This window comes from Mobula hypostoma, chromosome 5, assembly GCF_963921235.1.
Source record: "Mobula hypostoma chromosome 5, sMobHyp1.1, whole genome shotgun sequence".
Taxonomy (NCBI): domain Eukaryota; kingdom Metazoa; phylum Chordata; class Chondrichthyes; order Myliobatiformes; family Myliobatidae; genus Mobula; species Mobula hypostoma.
In genome coordinates, this window is record NC_086101.1 from 18,628,938 (window position 1) to 18,655,923 (window position 26,986).

The following is a 26,986-nucleotide window of genomic DNA, read 5'->3' on the forward strand; positions in this document are numbered from 1 at the left end:
ACATCAGCTGGTCCAGATGGACTACATCCCAGAGCCCCGAGAGAGGTTGCTGAAGAGATAACAGATGCATTGGTCATGATCTTTCAAGTATCACTTGATTCTGGCATGGTCCCAGAGGACTGGAAGATTGCAAATGTCACACCATGTTCCCGATGCTGGGGGAGTCCAGAACCAGAGGCCACCGTTTAAGAACAAGGGGTAGGCCATTTAGAACGGAGTTGAGGAAAAACTTTTTCACCCAGAGAGTGGTGGATATGTAGAATGCTCTGCCCCAGAAGGCAGTGGAGGCCAATTCTCTGGATGCTTTCAAGAAAGAGTTAGATAGAGCTCTTAAAGATAGCGGAGTCAAGGGATATGGGAGAAGACAGGAACGGGGTACTGATTGTCAGTACTGATTGCCAATGAATGGCAGTGCTGATTCGAAGGGCCGAATGGCCTACTCCTGCACCAATTGTCTATTGTCACTCTTTAAGAAGGGAGAAGTAAGGGTGAGGATTTAAGATAATTTGAGAGTATTGGTAAAATAAGTCAAAGTTAGCAGTTTCTGTAAAGGGAAATCTTATCTGACAAATCTGTTAAGAGTTCTTTGAGGAAGTAACAGGCAGGGTGGACAAAGGAGAGACAGTGAATGTCATTTACTCAGATTTTCAGAAGGCATTTGATAAGGTGCCACACATGAGGCTGCTTCACAAGATAAAATGCTATAGTGTTACAGGAAAGATACTGGCATGGACAGAGGAATGACTGACAGGCAGGAGGCAGAGACTGGGAATAAAAGAGGCCTTTTCTGGTTGGCTGCCAGTGACTAGTTGTATTCCTCAACGATCTCTATTGGAACTGCTACTTTTCACATTGTTTGTCAATGATTTAGATAATGGAATTGATGGCTTTGTGGCAAAGTTTGCGGATGATACGAAGGTAGGTGGAGGGGTAGGTAGTGCTGAGGAAGCAATGCGATCGCAGCAGGACTTGGTCAAATTGCAAGAATGGGCAAAAAAGTAGCAGATGGAATGGAGTGTTGGGAAATGTTTGATAATGCACTTTGGTAAAAGGAACAATAGTATGGACTATTTAAATAAGAGAAGGTTCAAACATCAGAGCTGCAGAGGAACCTAGAAGTCCTCATGCAAGACTCCCAAAGGTTAATTTACAGGTTGAGTTTGTAGTAAGGAGGTCAAATGCAATGTTGGCATTAATTCCAACGGGAATAGAATATAAAAGCAAGGAGATAATGCTGAGCCTTAATAAGACACTAGTCAGGCTACACTTGGAGTATTATCAACAAATTTGGGCCCTATATCTCAGAAGGGGTTTGTTGACATTGGGGAGAGTCCAGAGGAGGTTCACGAGGATGATTCCAGGAATGAAGGGGTTAATACATGAGGAGCATTTGGCAGCTTTGGGCTTGTGCTCACTGGAGTTTAGAAGAATGCTGGGGGGATCTCATTTAAACCTACCAAATGTTGAAAGGACTAGATAGGGCGGATGTGGAGATGTTGAAAGGGCTAGATAAGGCAGGTGTATGGGAGTGGGATCCAGGATCAGCCATGATAGAATGGCTCGATGGGATGAATGGCCAAATTCTGCTCCCACGTCTAAGGGTCTCATGGTCTTATGGACCCAAGGGGAGGCGATAGGCAGGTGAGAAGCGGTAAAAGGTCATATAGGGAATAGGGGAAAGGGGGAGGAATTTGTTTACCAGAAGAAGAAAACGATATTCATACCATGTAAAACACCAGTGATCAAACATTTTAATTCTGATTCCCATTCCCTCTCCAACACGTCCGTCCATGGCCTCCTCCTATGCCAAGATGCAACACCTTAAATTCCCGCTCGGTAGCCTCTAACCTGATGTCCTCTTACAACACCAGGGTACAGTATCATTAGGGACGGGTCTGTCACCGTACAACACCAGGGTACAGTACCATTGGGGAGGGGTCTGTCACTGTACAACACCAGGGTACAGTACTACTGGGGACAGGTCTGTCACTGTATAACACTAGGATACAATACCATTGGGGATGGGTCTGTCACTGTATAACACTAGCGTACAGTACTGCTGGGGATGGTGAACTAGCAGCTGAATACAGGAAAGGCATTGATGAAACTATAACACCCCGAGAAAGGTTTTACTGCTACCATAATGGTCTTTCTGTAGAAGCAGTATTTGGGTTACGGTTAGAGATAACGGGTGTTTGGAGTGTGAGCTCTCCAATGACGGGAGGGTGTTTTCGTGCCCTGTGCCTGACACCGGGTGAGATGGGTCTTTTGTTCGGGGGGAAATGAAGAGAGAAGACGCTGGAGAGAAGAGGTCGTAGGACTCGACCCAGAGCAGGGCCAAGATTTGACGAAACCCGGGGAGATCGAAGGAGGATCAGTGAAGGGGAAACCGTGAGCTCCAACTTGTGCACGTTAGACTGTTTCATTAAAATGGGCCCTTTCCTTATTTTACTTTTCCCTCACTAACCCTGTAGTCAAGTGAAGAATTATAAAGCTAAATTGTTTAATTGTACTGGCTGTTACTTCATGGTACTGATTTGTGATGGGGTAACAAATCACTCAGCATCCACACAAACTGGGGGGGGGGGTGTTTCAGGGTGGACATTCAGGGTCTCTATTTCACCCGTTTGGTGGAGCCATAGGTCGTCTTCCCTAGACATACGTAGTCGACAGAACCTGAGGCTTGCAAAACAAATGGAAATGGCTGAGGTGAGAAGCTGGTCAGAAGTTGGGGGGTTGGGGGGGGTGTGGGTTAATGGGAACATGGGGAGAGTGAACTGGACTTACTGGGGAGAATGGGAATCAGGCCTGGTGAGGCAGTGCCAAACCACAACGAGATTTCTGACCACCCTTCCAGGTATCGTTTATCATAGGTTAATCCAACAGGCAGGTTTAAACCAGCACAGCTCACAGAACGGCGATGCTACGAGTCTAACGTTGGGGGAGGGGGGCCTCATCTCTCCAGGGCCCAAGTAGCCAGCTGCTCTCCAAAGACAGCTTTTGACGGCCAGTGTGCCCCCTCCCACCACACACACGCCCCACCCCGTACCTCCATACTCAGCGGCCAGAACTCTGGCTAAGACCTTCCACATTCAAGAGCACTCAGGAGTGATGAAAGCATAATATTATTCCAATAAAAATAATTGAAGCACTTGCAGATAGTCGCGTAACGGCTAGGAAGAAAATAAACCAACTAAATTAAAGCACATTAAAGTGTTTGTTTCCCATTCCCTCCGACAGAGCAGATTCGATGAAGATGGTCCTGCCCCACTCTCTGGGCGTTGCTCGACCAGGCCCTACCTGAAGACCACCAGTGTGCTGGGCTCTCGCCTGTCCAACGGCCTTTTGACAGATCAGTGGCCTTTTAAGCACCAGATTTTCTACCCTGACTGGTTACAACACCGTCTGCTACGGCAATTTGAATGCGCAGGAACGCAAGAAGGTGCGGAGAGTAGTGGGCTTCGCTCCACCTCATCATGGGCACATGGCTCCCCGCCATCGGTAGGATCGACAGGAGGCACTGCCTCAAGGAAGCATCATCAGAAGATCAGAGGAGGTGACTATCCAGGACACTCCCTCTTCTCACAGCTACCAGCAGACAGAAGGTACAGAAACCTGAAGTCCCACACCAGCAGGTTCAAGTACGGCTACAACTCTTCAACTATTTGGTTCTTGAACCAGCTGGGTATAATCCTAATGACTGGAGTTTAGCAAGCCGGTGGCCATTTTGATCAGTAATTAACTTCTGTTTTGATTGTGTTAACTGGGGCGGCACAGTTTCGGAGCGATTGGTGTAATGCTTTACCGCTATGAGATCAGCGTTCAGTTCCTGCCGCCATGCGTAAGTAGTTCGTACGTTCTCCCCGTAACCGCATGGCTTTCCTCCACGTGCTCTGGTTTCCTCGCACATCCCAAAGTGGTACGGGTTAGGGTTGGTAAGTTGAGGGCACACTATGTTGGCATCCCTTGCGGGCAGACCCCAGCACAATCCTCTTTGATTTGATCTGACACAAACGTCACATTTCACTGGATGTTTCGATCTACACGTGAGACTAAAGCTCATCTTCATGATCTTTATACAGCAGAGAAAGAGGCCCTTCAGCCCATCTCATTCTTACTAACCACAATGCCCACCTAAGCCGATCCTATTTGCCCACGTTTACAACATTCTTGAAACCTTTCCTGTCCCTGTGCTTATCCGTGGTTACATTAGATTTATAAACTTACACTACATAATCCTCTGCCATCTTAAACCAGTGTTTATTTTACTTACTTTAAATTTACTTCAAGTTTCCAGCAACTGCAGTTTTATCGATTTTTAATGAAAGGGCTTTGTCGGCTCTCTGGAACTTCCCTCAAGCAATATCCAGGAGAAGAATCCGGAGGAGGATTTTTCTTTTCTCCCGTGTTCTTTGAGCAAAAGGATATTTGAAGTTTGAGGATGGAGTTTGACTGACGGTCAGATTAATCCCGTTGGGAATGCAGGCTGTGGCGTAGTGGTCTACATCTGTGCCGCATGTCTCTATAAATCTTTCAAACTGAGGACCGAGATTTAGGCTGAGAACCTAGGAATGAACTGAAGATGTGATACTGAGACTTCAGAAGGTATTGGTCAGACCACATTTAATGTGTGCAGCACAGAAAGCAGCTTTGGGCCCCATATCTGAGAAGGGCATTGGGAAGGGACTAGAGGAGGTTCACAGGAATGATCCCAGGGAATGGGGGGCGGAGGCCGCGGGGAATCTCATTAAAACCTATTGAACATTGAAAAGTCTAGATAGAGCGGACATGGAGGGGATGTTTGAAAATTGTGGGACCAGGGCCATGGCCTCAGATTACAAGGATGTCCCTTTAGAACAGAGGTGAGGGGGAATTTATTCAGCCAGAGGGTGGTAAATCTGTGGAATTCATTGCCACAGATGGCTGTGGATGGAGGCCAGGTCATTGGGTATGTGAGTGGGTTTCACTGGGTGCTCATGTTTGCCCCCATGTTCCAAAGGTGTGGATGGGAGTAATGGCTGGCCCAGACAAGTTGGGCCACTCAGGTCTGTAACCGTGCTGCATCTCTAAATAAGCAAACAGCCATGACTGAATAGCAGATCAGGCTTGATGGGCTGAATGGCCTAATTCTTCGCCTATGACTTATGATTTTATGGGAGCACACCAAGCCCCAGACCCGCCTAACGTAGAAATACATCGTCGGCCTACGGTCACTGGGTCTAAGTCCTGCAAGTCGCTCCCCTCGAGAGTACCGTGGGGCCTGAAGGCCAAGGTGACTCAACAACCCTGTGCAAGAACCTTCAACATCAGGAGTAGGCTTTGCAGATTAAAGTCCTGGGGTAGGAGGGAATCCTCATGTACCCAGATCGGAAGTGATCCTGATCCCCCTGGAGGGGCTGCTGCAAGCTTCCAAAAAGGGGCACAGGAAATCAGAATCGAGTCTATTAACACTGACATATGGCGTAAAATGCTTCGTTCAGTGGGAGCAGCACGGTGCAATAGAGAAACAAAATCTATGAATTACAGTAAGAAATACATATACAATCATAAACAAGAGGAAATCTGCAGCTGCTGGAGATCCAAACAACACACACAAAATGCTGGGGGATCTCCGCAGGCCGGGCAGCGTCTATGGAGAAGGCTGTGACCTTTCAGCAGGACGAGGGGTCAGAGTAAGAAGGAGGGGGGAGGGCCGGAAGAAACACAAGGTGATCAGTGAAACCGGGAGGGGCGGGGGAGTGAGGTAAAGACCCGGAAAGTCAATTGGTAAAAGAGATACAGGGCTGGGGAAGGGGCAATCTGATAGGAGAGGACAGAAAGAAAAGGGGGGAGGAGCACCAGAGGGAGGTGGTGGGCAGGCAGGGAGATAAGGTGAGAGAGGGAAAAGGGGATGGGGAATGGTGAAGTGGGGGGGCATTACCAGAAGTTCAAGACATCGATGTTCATGCCTTCAGGTTGGAGGCTACCTAGAAGGAATATTAGATGTGGCTCCTCCAACTTGTGTGTGGCCTCATCGCGACAGTAGAAGAGGCCATGGACTGACATGTCGGAATGGGAATGGGAAGTAAAATTGAAAAGGGTGGCCACTGGGAGATCCCACTTTCTCTGGTGGATGGAGTATAGGTGCTCGGCAAAGCGGTCTCCCAATCTACGTCAGGTCTCATCGATATGCAAAAGGCCACACCAGGAGCACCAGATACAGTATATCACCCCAACAGACTCACAGGTGAAGTGTCACCACACCTGGAAGGACTGTTTGGTGACCTGAATAGTGAGGGAGGTGGTGTAGGGGTAGGTGTAGCACTTGTTCCACTTGCAAGGGTAAGTGCCAGGAGGGAGATCAGTGGGGAGGGACTAAAGGACAAGGGAGACGTGTAGGGAGTGATCCCTGCAGAAAACAGAAAGTGGGGGGAGGAAAAGATGTGCTCGGTGGTGGGATCCAGTTGGAGATGACGTACATTACAGAGAATTATGTGCTGGACGCGGAGGTTGCTGGGGTGATAGGTGAGGACAAGAGGAACCCTATCACTGGTTCGGTGGCGGGAGGATAGGGCGAGGGCAGGATGCGTGAAATGGAGGAGATGCGATTGAGGGCAGCGTTGTTGGTGGAGGAAGAGAAGCCCCTTTCTTTGAAGGAGGAGGACATCTCTTTAGTTCTGGAATGAAAAGCCTCATCCTGAGAGAAAATACAGTGGAGACAGAGGAATTGAGAGAAAAGGATGGCATTTATACAATTAACAAGGTGGGAAGAGGTAGCTGTGAGAGTCCATGGGTTTATAGTAGACACCATAGATAAACTGTCTCCAGAGATAGAGACAGAGAGATTGAGAAAGGGGGGAGAGATGTCAGAAATAGACCAGGTTATTATGAGGGCAGGGTCTATAAAAAATATTCATCACCACCCCCCTGGAAGTTTTCATTTTCTACTCTTTTACAACATTGAATCACAATGGATTTACTTTGGCTTTTTTTTGACACTGATGAACAGAAAAACACTCTTTTGTGTCAAAGTGAAAACAGATCTCTACAAAGTATCTAATTTAATTGCAAATATAAAATACAAAATAATTGATTGCACAAGTATTCAGCCCCTTTAAGTCAGCATTTAGTAGATGCACCTTTGCGTCTGTGTTCATAGGTCTCTATCAGCTTTGCAGTTCTGGACATGACAATTTTCCCCGTTCTTCTTTACAAAACTGCTCAAGCTCTGTCAGATTGCATCGGGATCGTGAGTGAACAGCCCTTTTCTGGTCCAGCCACAAATTCTCAATTGGATTGAGGTCTGGACTCCGGCTTGGCCACTCCAGGACATCAACTTTGTTGTTTTTAAACCATTTCTATGTAGCTTTGGCTTTATGCTTAGGGTCATTGTCTTGCTGGAAAACAAATCTTCTCCCAAGATGCAGTTCTCTTCCAGACTGCATCAGGTTTTCCTCCAGGATTTCCCTGTATTTTGCTGCATTCGTTTTACCCTCTACCTTCACAAGCCTTCCAGAGCCTGCTGCAGTGAAGCATCCCCACAGCAGGATGCAGCTGCCACCATGCTTCACAGTAGGGATGGTGTGTTTTTGATGATGTGCGGTGTTCGGCTTTTGACAAACACATAGTGTTTAGTCTGATGGACAAAAAGCTCAATTTTGATTTCATCAGATAGAACCTCTTCCAGCTGACTTCAGAGTCTCTCACATGCCTTCTGGCAAACTCGAGCTGAGATTTCATGTGAGTTTTTTTTAACAACAGTGGCTTTCTCTTTGCCACTCTCCCATAAAGCTACAACTGATGGAGCACCTGGATAACAGTTGTTGTATGCGCAGTCTCTCCCATCTCAGACACTGAAGCTTGTAACTCCTCCAGAGTTGTCATAGGTCTCCTGGTGGCCTCCCTCACTAGACCCCTTCTTGCACGGTCACTCAGTTTTTGAGGACAACCTCCTCCAGGCAGATTTACAGGTGTGCCATATTCTTTCCATTTCTTGATGATTGACTTAACTGTATTCCAAGGGGATGTTCAGTGACGGGGAAATGTTCTTGTATCCATCCACTGATTTGAGCTTTTCAATAACCTTTTCATGGAGTTGCTTGGAGTGTTCTTGTGTCTTCATGGTGTAGTTTTTGCCAGGACAGTGACTCACCAACAGTTGGACCTTCCAGATACAGGTGTATTTTTACTACAGTCAATTGAAATTTCTTGACTGCGCACAGGTGATCTCCATTTAAATAATTATGTGACTTCTAAAACCAATTGGCTGCACCAGCGATGCCTTGGTGTGTCATATTAAAGGGTGCAAATCCTTATGTAATCAGTTATTTTGTGGTTTATACTTGTAATTAACTTAGATCACTTTGTAGAGCTCTGTTTTCACTTTGACACATAAGTTTTTTTTTCTGTTGATCAGTGTCCAAAAACAGCCAAATTAAATCCACTGTGATTCAATGTTGTAAAAGAATCAAACATGAGAACTTTGGGGGGAAGGGGGGGATGAATACTTTTTATGTATAAATAGTGCAAAAAGAAAGCAACATAAAGAGACACGCAAAGTGCTGGAAGAACTCAGCAGGTCAGGCAGCATCTGTGGAAAGCAATAAACAGTCGGCGTTTCAGGCTGAGACCCTCCTTCGGGACTGAGAAGGAAGGGGAAAGGTGATAGGTGAAGCCAGACGAGTGGTAAAGGTCAAGGGCTGAGGACGAAGGAACCTGAGAGGAGAGGAGAGGGGACGGAGGTGGAGGTAGTGAGGTCATGGTAAGATGGTGAATATTCAGATTACCTTTCTTTGTCACCTGTACATCAAAACATACAGTGAAGTGTGCTGTCCGCATTAAATGAAATGAGGAAGGATTGCACTGGGGGTGCCCACCAGTGTCACCCCACTTCCGGTACCAACGTGGCACGTCCTCAACTTACTACCCCTAACCCCTCTGTCTTTGGGAAGTGGGAGGAAACTGGAGCACCAGGGGGAAACCCACGCAGTCACGGGGGAAGTGAGCAAGCTCCTCACAGAGAGCGGTGATCGCTGGTGCTGTACAGCGACTGCGCCAACACTACACCTCCGTGACAGCTCGTGGGTTCACGGACCACTCAGAAACACGATGGGGGGTGGGGGGGAGGTGGTGTTTCTGAAACGTTGAATGAATCCCCTCGGGTTTCTGTACTCCCTGATAAGACAATAAGGCCACAAGATATAGGAGCAGAATTAGGCTATTTGGCCCATCCCCTGCCTTCTCACCACAACCTTTAACACCCTGACTAATCAAGAGGCTATCAACCTCCGCTTTAAACATGGTAATAATAAGATACTGTGGCGAGCATTTGGTCCATAATGACAGACGAGGAAGCTCATTAAACTCAGCGACCGTTTTATTCTGGTAAACACAAAACAGACCAGGCACTGTGACCCAGAGAGTGAACCCCACCAGTCTCACACCAACAGGGGAGGTGACCATCACACACCCCGGTTACAGTTAGAGTGACCCACAAATACACAAGCAAATAACCGTATAACCCAAGCTAAGATGTAGCAGTAAATGAACTGGCACTCCCCACCATAATCCCACAAGAGCATTTTAACACAAGAACAATAAACAGCGCTGGTCATCAGAAATGCAAGGGTGGGCTGTCCACGCCCCTCCCCACAGTGTCACAATATATTATTATATGGATATAATAGTATTATTTATATATATATATGGAGAATAATTCACAGGGGATGGCTGATGGGCACTGCTCTCCTGGTATAGATTAGAGTGTCCCAGCAGTCTCGAAGGTGAGTTAGAGTCCTGTGACTGTATAAGGAGCCCTGGGGCCAAGTGGTACTGAAAGGTGATAAAGCATCGTGAAATGATCATCCCGCAATCTCAGACTTCTCAGCCGGGGACACTGACACTTACAGCTGCACGTGTTTATTACCGTGCTGGAGACCACTTAAATCCTGCTGATTTACGCTGAGTACCAGCTTCATTCACTGAGAGCAACTGGAACGGACGCTGGCGATGGTATCACGCTCAGAGAGTGATGAGCATTGTGAAGCACAGGAGGCTGTAGATCCAGGCTTTCCGAAATTCAGCGCGGACAAAGAAGAGGAGAGAAACAAGGAATTGCAGGGAGGAGGAAAGGTCAGTGGAGAAATAACACGTGTTGTAAACTCGAAGGCTGCCTATCTATCTGTCTTTTTACCACCTTCCCGCCATTTCTGTCCACTGACATACAAATTATGAGGGGTACAGATAGGGTAAGTGCAATCAGGCTGAGGTTGGGTGAGACAAGAACTACAGGTCATAGGTTAAGGGTGAAGGGTGAAATGCTTAAGAGGAACATGAGGGGGAACTTCTTCACTCAGAGGGTGGTGAGAGTGTGGAAAGAGCTGCCAGTGCAAGGGGTAGATTTGGGTTTGATTGCAGTGTGTAAGAGAGGTCTGGACCGGTACATGAATGGGAGCAGTTTTGTCCAGTTGTGCTTCAACACGACTACGTAGAATAACAGTCCGACACGGTTACACTCTCCGTGTGTCTCTCTGCCTCTCTGTCACGCTCAAATACACAGACTCATGCTGAAACTCTCTGTCACACACACACACACACATGCTCTCTCTCTGCCTCTCTCTGTGGAATTCATTGCCACAGGCCGTCAAGTTATTGGGTATATTTAAAGCAGAGGTTGATAGGTTCTTGATTAGTCAGGGTGTCAAAGGTTACGGGGAGAAGACAGGAGAATGGGATTGAGAGGGATGATAAACCAGCAAAGATGGAGTGGTGGAGCAGACTCGATGGGCTGAATGGCCTAATTCTGCTCCTACATTTTATGGTAATGTGTGAGAACGGATGCAAAGTGACCGTCAGCAGGACTGATGCAGAGACAGGAGGGGACTGAAATTGTCCTGATTCAGTCCTTCCCCACCTTGGGAAAATGAGCCTGACAGTATTGAACCCCAAAATCAGAGTGAGAGAGTGTGAGAGAGAGTGTGTGTGTGTGGGCGAGTATGTGAGAGAGAGTGTGTGTGTGAGTGTGTGTGTGTGAGAGAGTGTAGGTGAGAGAGTGTGTGTGTGTGAGTGAGTGTGTGTGTGTTTGAGAGAGTGTAGGTGAGAGTGTGTGTGTGTGAGAGTGTGTGTGTGTGAGCGAGTGTGTGTGTGAGAGAGAGTGTGTGTGTGAGAGAGTGTGTGTGTGAGAGAGTGTAGGTGAGAGAGTGTGTGAGAGAGAGTGAGAGAGTGTGTGGGTGAGAGAGTGTGAGAGAGTGTGTGTATGTGAGAGTGAGAGTGTGAGAAAGAAAGTGTGTGAGAGAGTGTGAGGGAGGAAGTATGAGTGAGAGTGTGAGAGAGAGAGAGAGAGATTGCTCATTTTTGTGAACCTCCTTTGTACCCTCTCCAGTTTCAACGCATCCTTTGTTGGATAAAGGGGCCAAAACTGCTCACAATACTGCAAGTGAGGCCCACCAGAAGTTTTATAAAATGTTCACAAAAATGATTCCGGGAATGAAAGGCTTGTCCCATGAGGAGTGTTTGATGGCTCTGGGCCTCTGCTCACTGGAATTCAGATGAGCGAGTGGTGAGTCTGCAGAATTCATTGTGACGGGCAGCTCTGGAGGCAAAGTCATTGGGTATATTTAAGGCAGAGGTCAATAGGTTCTTGTTCAGTCAGGGCATGAAGGGATACAGGGAGAAGGCAGGAGAATGGGGAGACAGGGAAACTGGACCAGCCATGATGAAATGGTGGAGTAGACTTGATGGGCTACATGGCCTAATTCTACTCCTACATCATATCGTCTTATTCACTCTATCTACATCCCTCATGATTTAACACACCTCTCATTCTCTTGTGCTTAATGGCTGCTCTTTCAATATTACAAGGCAAAACAAGAAGTTCAAAGGGATCATAAACTGAACTATTATCTATTCATATTAAAGTAAACTATTATTCCTCCTTCACCAACCCCCCCCACTTCAAACTAATTCAGAATCTGAAGTCTTGAACTTACCTTGATTATCAAAAAAAACTTTGTTCTTTCGTGATTTTAAAAATATTTACAAAAGTAACCATGCAACGCCTTTTCATTCTTTGCATTCATAGTTAATGCCTTCTGCTGCATTGGTACACACCAGAGGCTGCGGCCCCCCCTGGGCTGGAGGGCTACAACAATAGCTGAGGGACTTCCTCACCCAACTCGGCCCCTCCCTCTCCTATACTGTTGTCGTTCCCCGGGATGAGCGATGGCGAGGCTTGGAGCAGTATCAGTAGGAGGGCCCAACAGCACCAATTTATCAAGGTCATTAAACTGCCTCAGACAGTGGGGAGAGCTCACCTCCCCGGGAGAGAGACCAAGCTTCCGAATTCTCTACCAGGACACAGTGCATTCAAGATGGTAGGTATTTACATGTTGGGGGAATGGAGGGACAAAGAGAGATACGGAAAGGGTTCACGAGGACACACACTGACAGTCTCTCTCACACTCACCACACTCACACTGTCTCTCTCTCCCACACACTCTCTGTCTCTCACACACACACTCACTCTCACATACATACACCACTCACACTCTGTCTCTCTTCACACACACCACACTCACTCTCACACACAGCACACTCCCAATCTCTCACACACACTCCACATACACTCTGTCTCTCTCTCTCTCTCTCACACACACACCATACTCACACTCACACTCTCTGTCTCTCTCTCACAGACACCACACTCCCAATCTCTCACACACACTCCACACTCACACTCACACTCTCAAACACACACCATACTCACACTCTCTGTCTATCTCATGCACTCCCTCACACATTCTCCCTCTCTCTTGTACACACACACACATACACACTGTCTCTCACCCACTTGCTCACACAAACACACTCCCTCACACGTTCTCTGGATCTCTCTCTCTCTCTCTCACACACACACACACACTGTCACTCACACACACGTGCCTTGTCTCTCTCTCTGTCACACAATTTCTCACACACTCTGTGTCTCTCATACACATTCATATACTATGTCTCTCTCACACACCACACTCACACTCTGTCTCACACACACACTCCCTCACCCAGGCTCTCTCTCTCTTATACACACACTCCTTCACACACTCTCCATCTCTCACACGTACACACTCAGAAACTCTGTGTCTCTCCCTCTCTCACACACAGTCTGTCTTTCACTCTCACATACACGCTCACGCATTCTCTGTCACAAACACACAAACAGTCTCATACGTTCTCTGTCTCTCTCTCACACACACTGTATCTCTCCCTCTCTCTCAAACACATATTCACAATCTCTGTCTTGCGCGCGCGCACACACACACTATCTCTCACAAAAGCATATTCCCTCACACAAACCCACTGTCTCTCTATTTCACACACACACTCACACTCCCTTGCACACACAGTTTCTCTCAGACACACACATAAACACTGTTTCTATCGCAACACACAAACACTTCACACACTCTCTCTGACTCACACACACAAACACTTCCCACACACTGACTCACACACACAAACACTCCACACACTCTCTGACTCACACACACAAACACTTCACACACACTGTCTCTCTGACTCACACACACAAGCACTCCACACACTCTCTCTGATTCACACACACAAACACTTCACACACACTCTCTCTGACTCACACACACAAACACTCCACACACTCTCTCTGACTCACACACACAAACACTTCACACACACTCTCTCTGACTCACACACACAAACACTTCACACACACTGTCTCTCTGACTCACACACACAAACACTCCACACACTCTCCCTGACTCACATACACAAACACTTCACACACACTGTCTCTCTGACTCACACACACAAACACCTCACACACACTGTCTCTCTGACTCACACACACAAACACTTCACACACACTGTCTCTCTGACTCACACACACAAACACTTCACACACACTGTCTCACTGACACTCACACATACAAACACTTCACACACACTGACTCACACACACAAACACTCCACACACTCACACACACTCTCTCTCTCTTACCCTCTCCCATGCTTTGCCGATTCCACACCGGAGAAAGGTCCTATCATTGATACCCAAGCATTCCCAATGCTCCGGCAGAGAGAGATTACAAACCCTTGTGTGAAACTAAATATAGTCTTCGTCTGCAGCCTCTTGATCTGACCCATCAGCTTCTGACCTCTGTCCCCAGCACCCTCCAAATCACCCCTCCCTATTCCCCCGGCCCAACACCCCTCCTGGCGGTCCCACCTATCACCTCCCACCTCCCGTCTCCCCTCGCTTCTTGACGCCGGCCAGCTTCCCCTGCACCCCCAGTCCTGAGGCTCACCGTTTCCCCCTCGTTTCCCCTGTTTTAAAGCATTTCCCACTGAAACACGGCAATTTTTTGTTTGTATTGAGCTGCACTGCTGTCGCAAATTGACAAACGTCAGTGGGAATAAACCCGTGATTCTGCCCCTCGTATCAACCTCCTTCTGCCTCTGACCCTCTGTCTGCAACCTTCCCATTTATATTCCCTCCCCGGTATGAGAACTCCCCCCCCCCCCCCCCATGGATAGACTGCTATCCCTCTCAGCAACACCAAAACTGATTTCAGGGTTTGTACTTTGTACACAATGTGCTGTATCCCGGTCTTTGAAGTGTGCGATGCCTCTCCAGCGCACAGAAACCGCACGGCTCCTCACAGATCAAAGCCGGCTGCCCAGCACCTTGCCGCAGTCTCTCCCCGAATCCGTATGCCAATCCCTAGCTCACAATCAGTACAGTCTGGCTCTAAAACCCGGCTGTCCGTGGTGGGACAGCTCATCACTGAACTATCAGGCCGAGAGAGTACACGTGTGTGTGTGTGAGAGAGTGTGGGTGGGATGTGTGTGTGAGAGAGTGTGGGTGGGGTGTGTGTCTGTGTGTGTGTGTCTGTGTGTGTCTGTGTGTGTGAGAGAGTGTGGGTGTGTGAGAGTGTGTGTGAGAGAGAGTGTGTGTGTGTGAGAGTGTGGGTGGGATGTGTGTCTGTGTGTGTGTGTCTGTGTGTGTGTGTGTGAGAGAGTGTGGGTGGGGTGTGTGTGTCTGTGTGTGTGTGTGTGGGGTGTGAGAGAGTGTGGGTGGGGTGTGTGTGTGTGTGTGTGTGAGAGAGAGAGTGTGTGGGTGTGGGATAGTGTGGGTGGGGTGTGTGTCTGTGTGTGTGTGTGTGTGTGTGTGTGTGAGTGTCTGTGTGTGTGAGAGAGTGTGTGTGTCTGTGTGTGTGAGAGTGTGTGTGTGTGTGTGTGTCTGTGTCTGTGTGTGTGTGTGTGTGAGAGTGTGTGTGTGTGTGTGTCTGTGTGTGTGTGTGTGTGTGTGTCTGTGTCTGTGTGTGTGTGAGAGAGTGTGTGTGTGTGTGTGTGTCTGTGTCTGTGTGTGTGTGTGTGTGAGAGTGTGTGTGTGTGTGTGAGTGTGTGTCTGTGTGTCTGTGTCTGTGTGAGAGAGTGTGTGTGTGTGTGTGTGAGAGAGAAAGTGTGTGGGTGTGGGATAGTGTGGGTGAGAGAGAGAGCGTGTGTGAGAGAGAGAGAGCAAGAGAGACAGAGAGAGTGGGTGACAGAGAGAAAGAGTGTGGGTGAGTTAGAGTGTGGGTAAGAGAGAAAGAGTGTGGTGTGTGAGAGACAGAGTATGGGTGAGAGAGAGAGGCAGAGTGATTGAGAGGTTGAGAGAGAATGTGTGGGACAGACAGAGTTGGTGAGAGAGAAGGAGTGGGTAAGAGGGAGTAGGTGGGTGAGAGAGAGATTGGGTGAGGGAGTGGGAGTGTGTTTGTGAGAGAGAAAGGTAGGGTGATACAGAGAGTGGAAGAGAGAGGGAGTGAGTGAGTGAGCGAAAGAGTGCGGGTAAGAGAGAATGGGAGAGAGAGTGTGGGTGAGAGAACGAGAGAGGGAGTGAGAGAGCATGTTCCTATGTGCTTCAAGGCCGCCACCATCATCACCGTGCCAACGAAGTCTTCAGTGTCCTGCCTCAATGAATACCGTCCCCTCGCACTCACATCCATCATCATGAAGTGTTTCGAGAGGCTCGTCATGAGGCACATCAAGACCCTGCTGCCTCCCTCACTGGACCCCCTGCAGTTCGCGTACCGTCCCAACCGTTCAACAGATGACGCCATCGCCAGCACCCTCCACCTGGCCCTAACCCACCTGGACAAAAAAGACACGTATGTTCGAAAGCTGTTCATAGACTTCAGTTCAGCATTCAACACAATCGTTCCTCAGACACGGGTTGGAAAGCTGAGCCTACTGGGCCTGAACACCTCCCTCTGTAACTGGATCTTAGACTTTCTGACTGGGAGACCTCAGTCAGTCCGGATTGGAAGCAGCATCTCCAACACCATCACACTGAGCAGGGGCCCCCCCAGGGCCATGTGCTCAGTCCACTGCTGTTCACTGCTGTACACAGCTCGAACCACATCATCAAGTTCGCCGATGACACAACCGTGGTGGGTCTCATCAGCAAGAGCAACGAGTCAGCATACAGAGAGGAGGTGCAGCGGCTAACGGACTGGTGCAGAGCCAACAACCTGTCTCTGAATGTAAACAAAAGAGATGGTTGTTGACTTCAGGAGAGCATGGAGCGACCACTCTCCGCTGAACATTGACGTCTCCTCTGTAGAGATTGTTAAGAGCATCAAATTTCTTGGTGTTCACTTGGTGGAGAATCTCACCTGGTCCCTCAACACCAGCTCCATAGCAAAGAAAGCCAAGCAGTGTCTCTACTTTCTGCGAAGGCTGAGAAAAGTCCATCTCCCCCCCCCCCCCCCATCCTCACCACATTCTACAGAGGTTGTACTGAGAGCATCCTGAGCAGCTGCATCACTGCCTGGTTCGGAAATTGCACCATCTCGGATCGCAAGACCCTGCAGCGGATAGTGAGGTCAGCTGAGAAGATCATCAGGGTCTCTCTTCCCACCATTACAGACATTTACACCGCACACCGCATCCGCGAAGCAGACTGCATTATGAAGGACCCCACACACCCCTCATACAAACTCTTCTCCCTCCTGCCATCTGGCAAAAGGCACCGAAGTATTCGGGCTCTCACAACCAGACTATGTTGTTTCTTCCCCCAAGCCATCAGACTCCTCAATACCCAGAGCCTGGACTGACACCAACCTCCTGCCCTCTGCTGTGCCTATTGTCTTGTTTATTATTTATGGTAATGTTTGCATGTTTTGTGCACTTTATGCATTCCTGGATAGGTCTAGTGTAATTTCTGTGATGTTTTACGTAGTTCAGTGTAGTTTTTGTATTGTTTCATGCAACACCATGGTCCTGAAAAATGTTGTCTCATTTTTACTGTGTACTGTACCAGCAGTTATGGTCAAAATGACAATAAAAAGTGACTTGACTTGATCTGACTATGGCAATATAGCATATGGATCAGCAGCTAGGTGTCTTATAAGGAAACTGGATGTGATTCAGGCTCAGGCTTTGAGAGTGTGCAGTGGGGCTTTTAAAACATCACCAGTTTCAGCCCTACAGGTAGAAATGGGAGTAATGCCTTTGGAACTAAGAAGGATGCAATTGATGGCAAATTACTGGGCTAATTTGCAGGGACACAGTGATTCTCACCCTGCAAAAGGAGTATTGCAGGAGTGCTGGGAAAATGGGGTGGCTATACCAGCAAAAGAAATTGGAATCAGCAGAAGAACATCTAATAAGTTAAGGGTGTATACAGTGGAGATGCTGGCAGTGTTGGTTGCGTTGTGATGGGTAGAGAAAGCTAGACAAGTCAAAGTGTTGATATGCTCAGATTCATCCTCAGTTCTAGCAAGTTTAAGGTCTTTTCACACAAACAGTCGGCAAGATGTACTTTATGAAGTCCTTCAGTCAGTCACAAGAATTGCAAATCAGGGAGGTCAGGTAAAATTTCTATGGGTTCCAGAACATGTAGGGGTGAAGGGGAATGAGAGGGTAGATGAGTTGGCAAAGAGGGTGTTAAAGAAAGAAAATATAGAATTGCACATTAGTATCAGTAAAGCAGAGGTTAAGTGTGTAATCTTGGAGAAAATCAACCAAATGTGGCAAGAAAGGTGGGACAGGGAGGGGAAAGGGAGGCATTTATATCAAATACAAAAAAAGTGCTGCAGGTACTAGGGTAGGTAGTGGAAACAGAAGAGAGGAGACTGTGTGGACTAGGTTAAGGCTGGGGCATTGAGCATTAAACAAAACATTGAAAATGATAGGGAAACACCAGACAGGATTGTGTGAGGAATGTCAGGAAGAGGAGTCAGTAGAACATGTAGTTCTGAGTTGCAGGAAGTATGGGATACAGAGAGAGATGATGATATTCAATCTAAGGGAATTGGGGGTACAGGAATTCACATTAAAAGGGTTGCTGGGCATGGGTAAGAGAGCACAGGTTAGGGTATTTTTAGCTTTCTTAAGGGGTGCAGGGTTTTTTTTAGTAGGATATGATGGATAAGCAAGAATAGAGTACTAGAATGGCCAAAGATGGGAGGATAAAGTGTAGGTTAGGGTGTGTGTGTGTGTGTGATTGGGTGAAGGGATGTAGAATGTGAGTCTATTGCACACTCCGGAACAGAAGGTGGCAGTAATGCACCACTAAGCTGGGTGCCAACCACCGTAAAACAAGACGGAGAAGAAGAGGAAGAAGACTTAACGACTTGACTTGAGAGAGAGTGTGAGAGAGAGGCAGAGTGATTGAGAGGTTGACAGAGAATGTGTGGGACAGACAGAGTTGGTGAGAGAGGAGTGGGTAAGAGGGAGTGTAGGTGAGAGAGGGAGAGTGTGGGTGAGAGAGGAAGAGTGTGTGAGAGAGAGATTGGGTGAGAGAGAGAGTGTGAGGGGAGAGAAGGTGTGTGGGGAGAGAGGGAGTGTGGGAGAGAGGGAGTCTGTTGGAGAGAGTGTGAGACAGAATGTGGGTGAGAGAGACTGTGTGGGAGAGAGAGTATGGGTGAGATAGAGAGGGTGTGGGGGAGAGAGAGAGAGTGTGGGTGAGAGAGGGTAAGGGTGAGAAAGAGAGTGGGTAAGAGAGAGAGAGAAAGAGAGTGTGGGAAAGAGAGCAAGTGTGGGAGAGAGGGAGAGTGTCATTTAGATTAGATTAGTTACTGTAATTACTAAGAAGTACAAGGATCTATTTAAAGTTAATTTTTTACCCTTAATTGATCATGTTAAACAAATGTTTACTAAATGGTCCCCATTGTCCTGATCTTTGATTGGTCGAATTAATACTATTAAGATGATTATTTTACCTAAATTTTTGTATCTATTTCAGGCGGTATCAATTTTCATTCCTCAATCTGTTTTTGATATTATTCTAAAATTTCTTCATATATATGGCAGAATAGAAATCCCAGGTTAAGTAAGAAATATTTACGGAAATCAAAAAAAGATGATGGTTTGGCTTTGCCGAATCTTAGATTTTGCTACTGGGCAATCAACATTTGATATTTAACATTTTGGATACAACAATTGGATGAAACTCAGTGTCCACGATGGATGAACCTCGAGCGGGAGTTTGTACAGCGTTTTTTGTTGGTTTCTATTCTAGGAGTTGTGCTTCCCTTTGCACTTGCTAAATTGAATAAACAAATGATAAATCCAATAATTAAACATACAATACAAATATGGTTTCAATTTCGTAAATTCTTTGGATTGAATAAATATATCCTGCCAAGTTCTATTATATCTAATTTTTTCTTTCAACCATCTAGAATTGATCAAGCTTTTCTTTTATGGAAAACAAAGGGAATAACATGTTTTTGTGATTTATTCATGGATGATTGTTTTATGTCTTTTGAACAGTTGTCTAATAAATATAATTTGCCTAGATCACACTTTTTCAGATACTTACAGATTAGAAACTTTTTGAACACTACTTTATCCACCTTTCCAGTATGTGAGACGGACAGTGAGAGAGAGGAAGGGACTGTGGGTGAGAGAGAGAGATTGCGAGACAGAGAGTATGACAGAGAGTGTGGGAGAGGGAGAGGGGGTGAGTGAGAGAGACAGGGTGTGAGTGAGACTGAGTGTGACAGTGTGTAAGAGTGGGATAGTGTGTTTTGTAGAGTATGGGTGAGAGAGAGTGAGTGTGGGTGAAGGAAAGAAAGTGAGTGTTTGAAGAGGAGGGAGTGTCGGTGAGTGAGGGAGAGTGAGTGGATGAGGGAGTGTCGGTGAGAGAGGCAAAGAGGGAGAGTGCACGCAGACTTTTTATTCTTGGTTGGATATTGAAGAAATAGAGGGCATGTTTTAGGTGAGAGGGAATTGTGATCGGTTTCTTATTGTCACAGGCACTGAGATGGAGTGAGAAGGTTTTCTTGCATAGTGTTCAGTCTGATCACATTATTAGTTACACAGCACATTATGTTAATTCAAGGTAAAACAGTAACAATTGAGAAAAACAGTGGGCACGGCTACAGAAATGGTGTTGTGAAGCAACCAATAAGCACAAGATGGTAACGGCGTTGTCTGAGAGGCCAAGGGTCCACCTTGTTGTCCAAGATGATGTTCAAGAGCCTGACATTAATCCGATAAAGGCTCTCCCTGAGCCCGGTGCTATGTGCTTTCTGCCCGATGGCAGGGAGGAGAAGAGAGATTGTCGGGGATGCGTGGGGTCTTTGATTTTGCTGGCTACTTTACAGAGGCGGTGAGAAGTACAGACCGAGTCCGGCGGAGGGGAGGCTGGTTTCCGTGATCTGCTGAGCTGGGTCCACGACTCCCTGCAGCTTCCTGCGGTCACGGGCCGAGCAGTTGCCACCCCAAGCCGTGATGCATCCACAAGAGTTGGCAAGAGCCGACGGGGACTGGCTGGATTTGTTTAGCCTCCTGAGGAAGTTGCTGTGAATGGAGTCTGAGGGAAAATGATTTCACCCAGAAGCTGGTCAGTTTATGGAACAAGCTGCAGAGGAAGTGCTTGAGCAGAGCACACGAACAGCATTTAAAAGACGGGTACCCAGGTGGAAATGTTTAGAGGGATATGGGCCAAACGCGGACGAAGGGGATGACACGGCATTGCAGCGGTTAGCACAACACCAACAATCTCTGACTGGGGTTGAATTCCAGCCGCTGTCTGCGTCCTCCCTGTGACCACACGGGTTTCCTCGGGTGCTCTGGTTTCCCCCCACATAAAGGTTAGAGTTCATGACTGTGGGCATGCTGTCAGGGTGACACCGACGATCTGCCCCCTGCACCTTGGCCATTGGCGTAAGACGACGCATTTCACTGTTCAATGATAAATAAGGCTAATCTCTACTTTCTTTGGCATAGATCGGTGGCGGGAACCAGCTAGGCCAGAGGGCCTGTTCTCGTGCGGTATAAATCTATGACTCTCTGACAGTGATGAAGATTAAATTTTGTTTAAAAAGGAGAAATGTGGCGTTGCCATGGCGATTCTATTTTTCTCTCTGGTTTGACCGTTGCTGAAGAAGTACGACCGGTGATGATGGCAGTTCAGATGAACAGTACAAGGTGTTCTGAAAGCAGAAGATAGTCGCCTGACCCGAGCTCTGGCTGCAAGAGGCAGTCAACTCCGAGCTGCCCCAGTGTGAAGGTGAGTGATGGGTTCCAGTGTGTGTGGGGAATGCAAGGAGAAGTAAAGGGGTTCAGTGCACATGGGAGCTTGATGGTGACAAGAACACAGGGCAATAGGGGCAGGAGGAGGCCACTCAGCCCCTCTAACCTGACCCACCTTCCACGGTGGCTGACTGGCCCCAGGCCTCAGTTTCTGTATCTCCACAGGCCTCGTCCTCGGTATCTCCACAGCTCTCAACACCCCCCCCCCCCCACCGACAATCCTGACATAGGAACATAAGAAACAGGAGCAGGAGTAGGCCATCCGGCCCATCGAGCCTGCTCCACCATTCAATGAGATCATGGCTGATCTGACCATAGACTCATCTCCACATACCTGCCTTTTCCCCACAACCCTTAATTCCTCTACTATCTAAAAAAATCTCCAACCTGAAAAACAACACCTTATATTCCGTTTGGGTAGCCTCCAACCTGATGACATGAACATCGATTTCTCAAACTTCCAGTAATGCTTCCCCCCTTCACCGTTTCCCATCCTCTTGTCCGTCTCTCATGTTATCTCCTTGCCCACCCATCGCCTCTCTCTGGTGACCCTCCTCTCTTCTTTCTTCCATGACCTTCTGTCTCTTTCACCAATCAACTTCCCAGCTCTTTGCTTCATCCCTCCCCCTCCAGGTTTCACCTATCGCCTGGCGTTTCTCTCTCCTCTCCCCCCACCTTTCAAATCTACTCCTCAGCTTTTCCTCTCCAGTCCTGCCCAAGGGTTTCAGCCTGAAATGTCGACTGTACTCTTTTCCATAGATGCTGCCTGGCCTGCTGAGTTCCTCCAGCATTTTGTGTGTGTTGCTCAGATTTCCAGCATCTGCAGATTTTCTCTTAATGTATATGCAAAAATCTATCCAACCCCTTTTAAATATATTTACTGAGGCAGCCTCCACTGCTTCATTAGGCAGAGAATTCCACAGATTCACCGCTCTCTGGGAAAAGCAGATCCTCCTCAGCTTCGTTCTAAACCTACTCATTTGAATCTTAAGGCCATGTCCCCTCGTTCCTTCAAACAATACTTAGTGAGCAGTTCCCCAGCATATTCCAGAGAGTCACCTTCTTCTGTTCAAAGGAATTCTTACTTATTGTACTTTTAAATAATTGAATTGAATTGACTTCATTTCTTGCATCCTTCACATACATGAGCAGTAAAAATCTTTACGTTACATCTCTGTCTAAATGTGCAATATAATAAATAGTATGTACAACAGGACAGTCAACCAAGCATAGAAATACAATTGTGTCAGCATGAATTAATTAGTCTGATGGCCTGGTGGAAGAAGCTGTCCCAGAGCAAGAAACTCTTTGTTTTAACAGAAAATCCCCTCATTTGAGGCTCTTTACTCATGAGATTATCTCAACATATACCCCTGTTAAATCCCCTTAGAATATTGCATGCACCAATAAGATTATCCCACGTTCACCTCAACTTATTTTAAGCTGTAGAGAATTGTAAATTTAGTTGGTTCCATCTTGGGTACTAGCATACAAAGTACCCAGGACATCATCAGGGAGTGGTGTCTCAGAAAGGCAGTGTCCATCATTAAGGACGTCCAGCACCCAGGGCATGCCCTTTTCTCACTGTTACCACCAGGTAGGAGATACAGAAGCCTGAAGGCACACACTCAGTGATTCAGGAACAGCTTCTTCCCCTCTGCCATCCGATTCCTAAATGAACATTGAACCGTTGGACACTACCTCACTTTATAATACATATTATTTCTGTTTTTGAACAATTTTTAATCCATTCAATATACGTATACTGTAATTGATTTAGTTATTTATTATTATTTTATTTTGTTTTTTCCTTCTGTATTATATATTGCATTGAACTGCTTCTGTTAAGTTAACAAATTTCATGACACATGCCAGTGATAATAAACCTGATTCTGATTCTGACATTTAATAAGATTCAGAGGGGCAACATTTTCACCCAGGAGATGATCAGTATATGGAATGACCTGCCAGAGGAAGTGGTTGAGACAACACTTAAAAGGTATTTGGACAGGTATGTGGATAGGAAAGGATTTGAGGGATGCAGACCAAACATGGGCAAGTGGGACTAGCTTAAATGGGAATCTTGGTCAGCAGAGACCAGCTGGGCTGAAGGGCCTGTTTCTGTGCTCTTACCACTGTTTCCCGTTGTGGCGATGAGGTTCAAAATTAGAGCGTCAGATGGTTGTTGAGAGGGAGGGAAGAATTGCTTCTGGACACTAGGGCCGATGTGTGGAGCCCTGAGGCTGCGAGGGTTAACCCTCTCTGTAAGGAACACCTGCGCCTCCCGTTAACATGGGCGCCAAAAAGTGCGAGATGGCGCACGGTGTAACTAGTTGCAGCATGCATCTGTGCCGGGGGAGGGGCTTAGAAAATACCAGGGAAGGTAGGAACGGTCCACCTCGGGGAAGAGAGGGGCCAGGGGAATTTCCATCGCGGAGGGGTCAAGGGGGGAGAGAGGGGCCAGGGGAATTTCCATCGTGGAGGGGTCAAGGGGGGAGAGAGGGACCAGGGGAATTTCCATCGTGGAGGGGTCAAGGGATGGGAAACTGGCCGACTACTATGATAATCCCCACAAAACAAGGTCGGCGGTAATGTAGTGGTCAGCATAACGCTCTAACAGTGGCAGCAACCCGGGTTGTACGGGTTGCCACCTGTACGGGGTTAACACGTTCTCCCCACGACCACCTGGGATTTCCCCAGGTTCCCCAGTTTCCTCCCACCTTCCAAAGACGTGCAGATTAATTGGTCACATTTGTGTAATTGGGTGGTGCATTTTCATTGGGCCGGCAGGCCCTGTTACTGGTCTGTATCTCTGAAAAAAATATATTAAATTCAACAAATCCCTGAATAGCAATTTACTAGTCGTTGGGCCGAGGCTCCGAGTTTTATTTTTTCTTTATTGGTTTGGAGAGTTTGCATGGGGAGTCCCAAAATTAAAAGGATGCTCATGTGAGTAATTCCTCGCCCTAACATTCCACACCACTTAATTGACGATTAATCTACCACTTCAGCAGTCTCTCAAAGCTCGCAGAATCTTGGAGAGGCGGCTCTTTGAACACCAGACAACGGGAGTGGGGTTAGGCCACTCTAACCTGTGCCGGCATTCGGTGTGATTGTGACTGTTCTGCCCCTCCCACCCAGGTCTCAGGTCCCCTTCTGTATCAGTTCTCCACACCCCTCAAGTCCATTAACATTAAAATTTTTAAGGCCGCAACAACCCTCCAGGATAGAAGATTCCGGGGCCTTTGATCTGACACTTCTAAGAAGGGGAGATGGTCAATAGCAGAGTGACAAAACTCACTGTGGAGGATTTAGGGTTCTGCATCCCCATAAACCGCAGGACAACTTTCTCACCAGGAAGCACAAAGTGGTCTTGGCAGCGGGTAGAGCTGCTGTCTCACAGCCCCAGATCCCGGGTTCGATCCTGACCTCCGGCCCTGTCTCTGTGTGTGCAGTTTCCCCTCGGGCTCTCCGATCTCCTCCCACGTCCCGGAGACGTGCGGGTCGGCGGGTTACCTGACCCTAGCTGCTGAACTGGCCCCAGGTGCGGATGTGAGGTGGTAGAACCGAGGGGAGGGGGATCAAAAGAAAGGGAGTGAAGAAGGACTGGTGTAAATGGGTGGTTTGACGGTCAGCACGGTCGCAATGGGCCAAAGGGCCTGTCCCTGTTCTGGTATGTCTGCACTTCGTAAGGATTTGGGGACATTTTCTGCAAGTGGACAGCATTCTGACCGAGAGCTCCATAGCCTCCAATGCACAGGGTCGAAAGAGTCAACCAGCTCCTTCACGGGCACAACCCTCCCAGCCTCAAAAGGAGATGCCTCAAAAGAAGGTCAGATCCATCACGAAGCACTCTCACCATCCAGGACATGTGCTGTTCTCACCTCTGCCGTCAGAGAGGAGGTACAGGAACCTGGAGACCCACACTCAACATTTTCCGGACAGATTCTTCCCCTCTGCCACCAGATTGCTGAATGGTCCGTGAGCCCACCATTCACCTTTCACATCCTCTATCTTTATTCACTCATTCATTCTTACTGTAACTAAAGATTGTTTTTAGGGTTTGCACTGTACTGCGGTTCATGTTCTTGGGATTATTTGCTTGCTTTTTTCATTGTTTGCACGATTAGTTCTTTCCTTTTCACCCATTGAATTGGTGGCTGTGTGTTGGGGGTGCGGTTTGTGTGAATTTTGTGTTTCTTGGCTTTGTGGCTGCCTGCAAGAAGTCGAATCTTGGGGTTGTATGCGGTATACTTTGATAGTAAAGTTACTTTGAACCTTGCTGTCACAAATAAACATATTTCTTGACATATATCGGTGATAATAAACCTGATTTGATCCTGGTTTATTGCCCAGCTTCAACTAACCCCTGATCTGCAGGAGGGTATTTACTGCCCTTTGAACCATGCGGGGGCTGTTCAGGAGAAGGAGGTTAATCTGGGCCAACTTTGGGAGGTCAGATGTGAGACGGACGTACCATGGCAGGGCTGCTAACAACACTGATGTACAGAGGGGTCTTGGGGACAAAGTCTGTGGTTCTCCGACATTGGCCACACAACTGGAGAGGGTGGTAAAGAAGGTGTACGGCATGGTTGGGGCACTGAGTACGAGAGCCAAGAAGGCAAAAGACACAAAATGCCGGAGGAACTCAGAAGATCAGGCCGCATTAACACAGAGGCAGTCGGGTGTTGCTGGAAAATCAGCTCCTTCCCTTTCTCCCAGGATCCATTGCCCTCCCCTGTCAGATTCCCGCTTCTGCAGCCCTTTCCCTCTTCCACCTACCTCCTCCCAGCTTCCCACCTCACCCCCCTTCCCCCCCCACCTTCCCCCTCACCTGATTCCACCTCCCCCTCCCCCCACCATCCCCCTCACCTGGTTCCACCTATCACCTCCCCCTCCCCACCATCAACCCCCTCACCTGATTCCACCTATCACTTTCCAACTTCACCCCCACCTTCCCCCTCACCTGATTCCACCTCCCCCTCCCCCCAGCCTTCCCCCTCACCTGGTTCCACCTATCACCTCCCCCTCCCCACCATCATCCCCCTCACCTGATTCCACCTGTCACTTTCCAACTTCACCCCCACCATCCCCCTCACCTGATTCCACCTCCCCCTCCCCCCCAGCCTTCCCCCTCACCTGGTTCCACCTTTCACCTCCCCCTCCCCTCCCACCTTCCCCCTCACTTGGTTCAACCTTTCACCTCCCCCTCCCCCCCCACCATCCCCCTCACCTGGTTCCACCTATCACCTCCCAGCTACTCACCTCCCCCTCTCCCCTACCTTTCCTCGCCCCTGGTTTTACCTGTCACCTGTCAGTTTGTCCTCCTTCCCCTACCCCCACCTTCTCATTCTGGCTTTCCAGTCCTGGGGAAGGGTCTCGGCCAGAAACGTCGGCTGTATATTCCCCTCCGTAGATGCTGCCCGTCCTGGTGAGCTCCCCCAGTGCTTTG

At 47.9% G+C, this 26,986-nt stretch overlaps 1 protein-coding gene across 1 annotated transcript in view; it reads right to left on the minus strand.

Moving 5' to 3' along the window:
- Window positions 1-26,986, minus strand: part of gabbr1b (gamma-aminobutyric acid (GABA) B receptor, 1b) — a 282,459-nt gene that overhangs the window by 243,117 nt on the left and 12,356 nt on the right. The gene's annotated exons all lie outside the window — the stretch shown is intronic.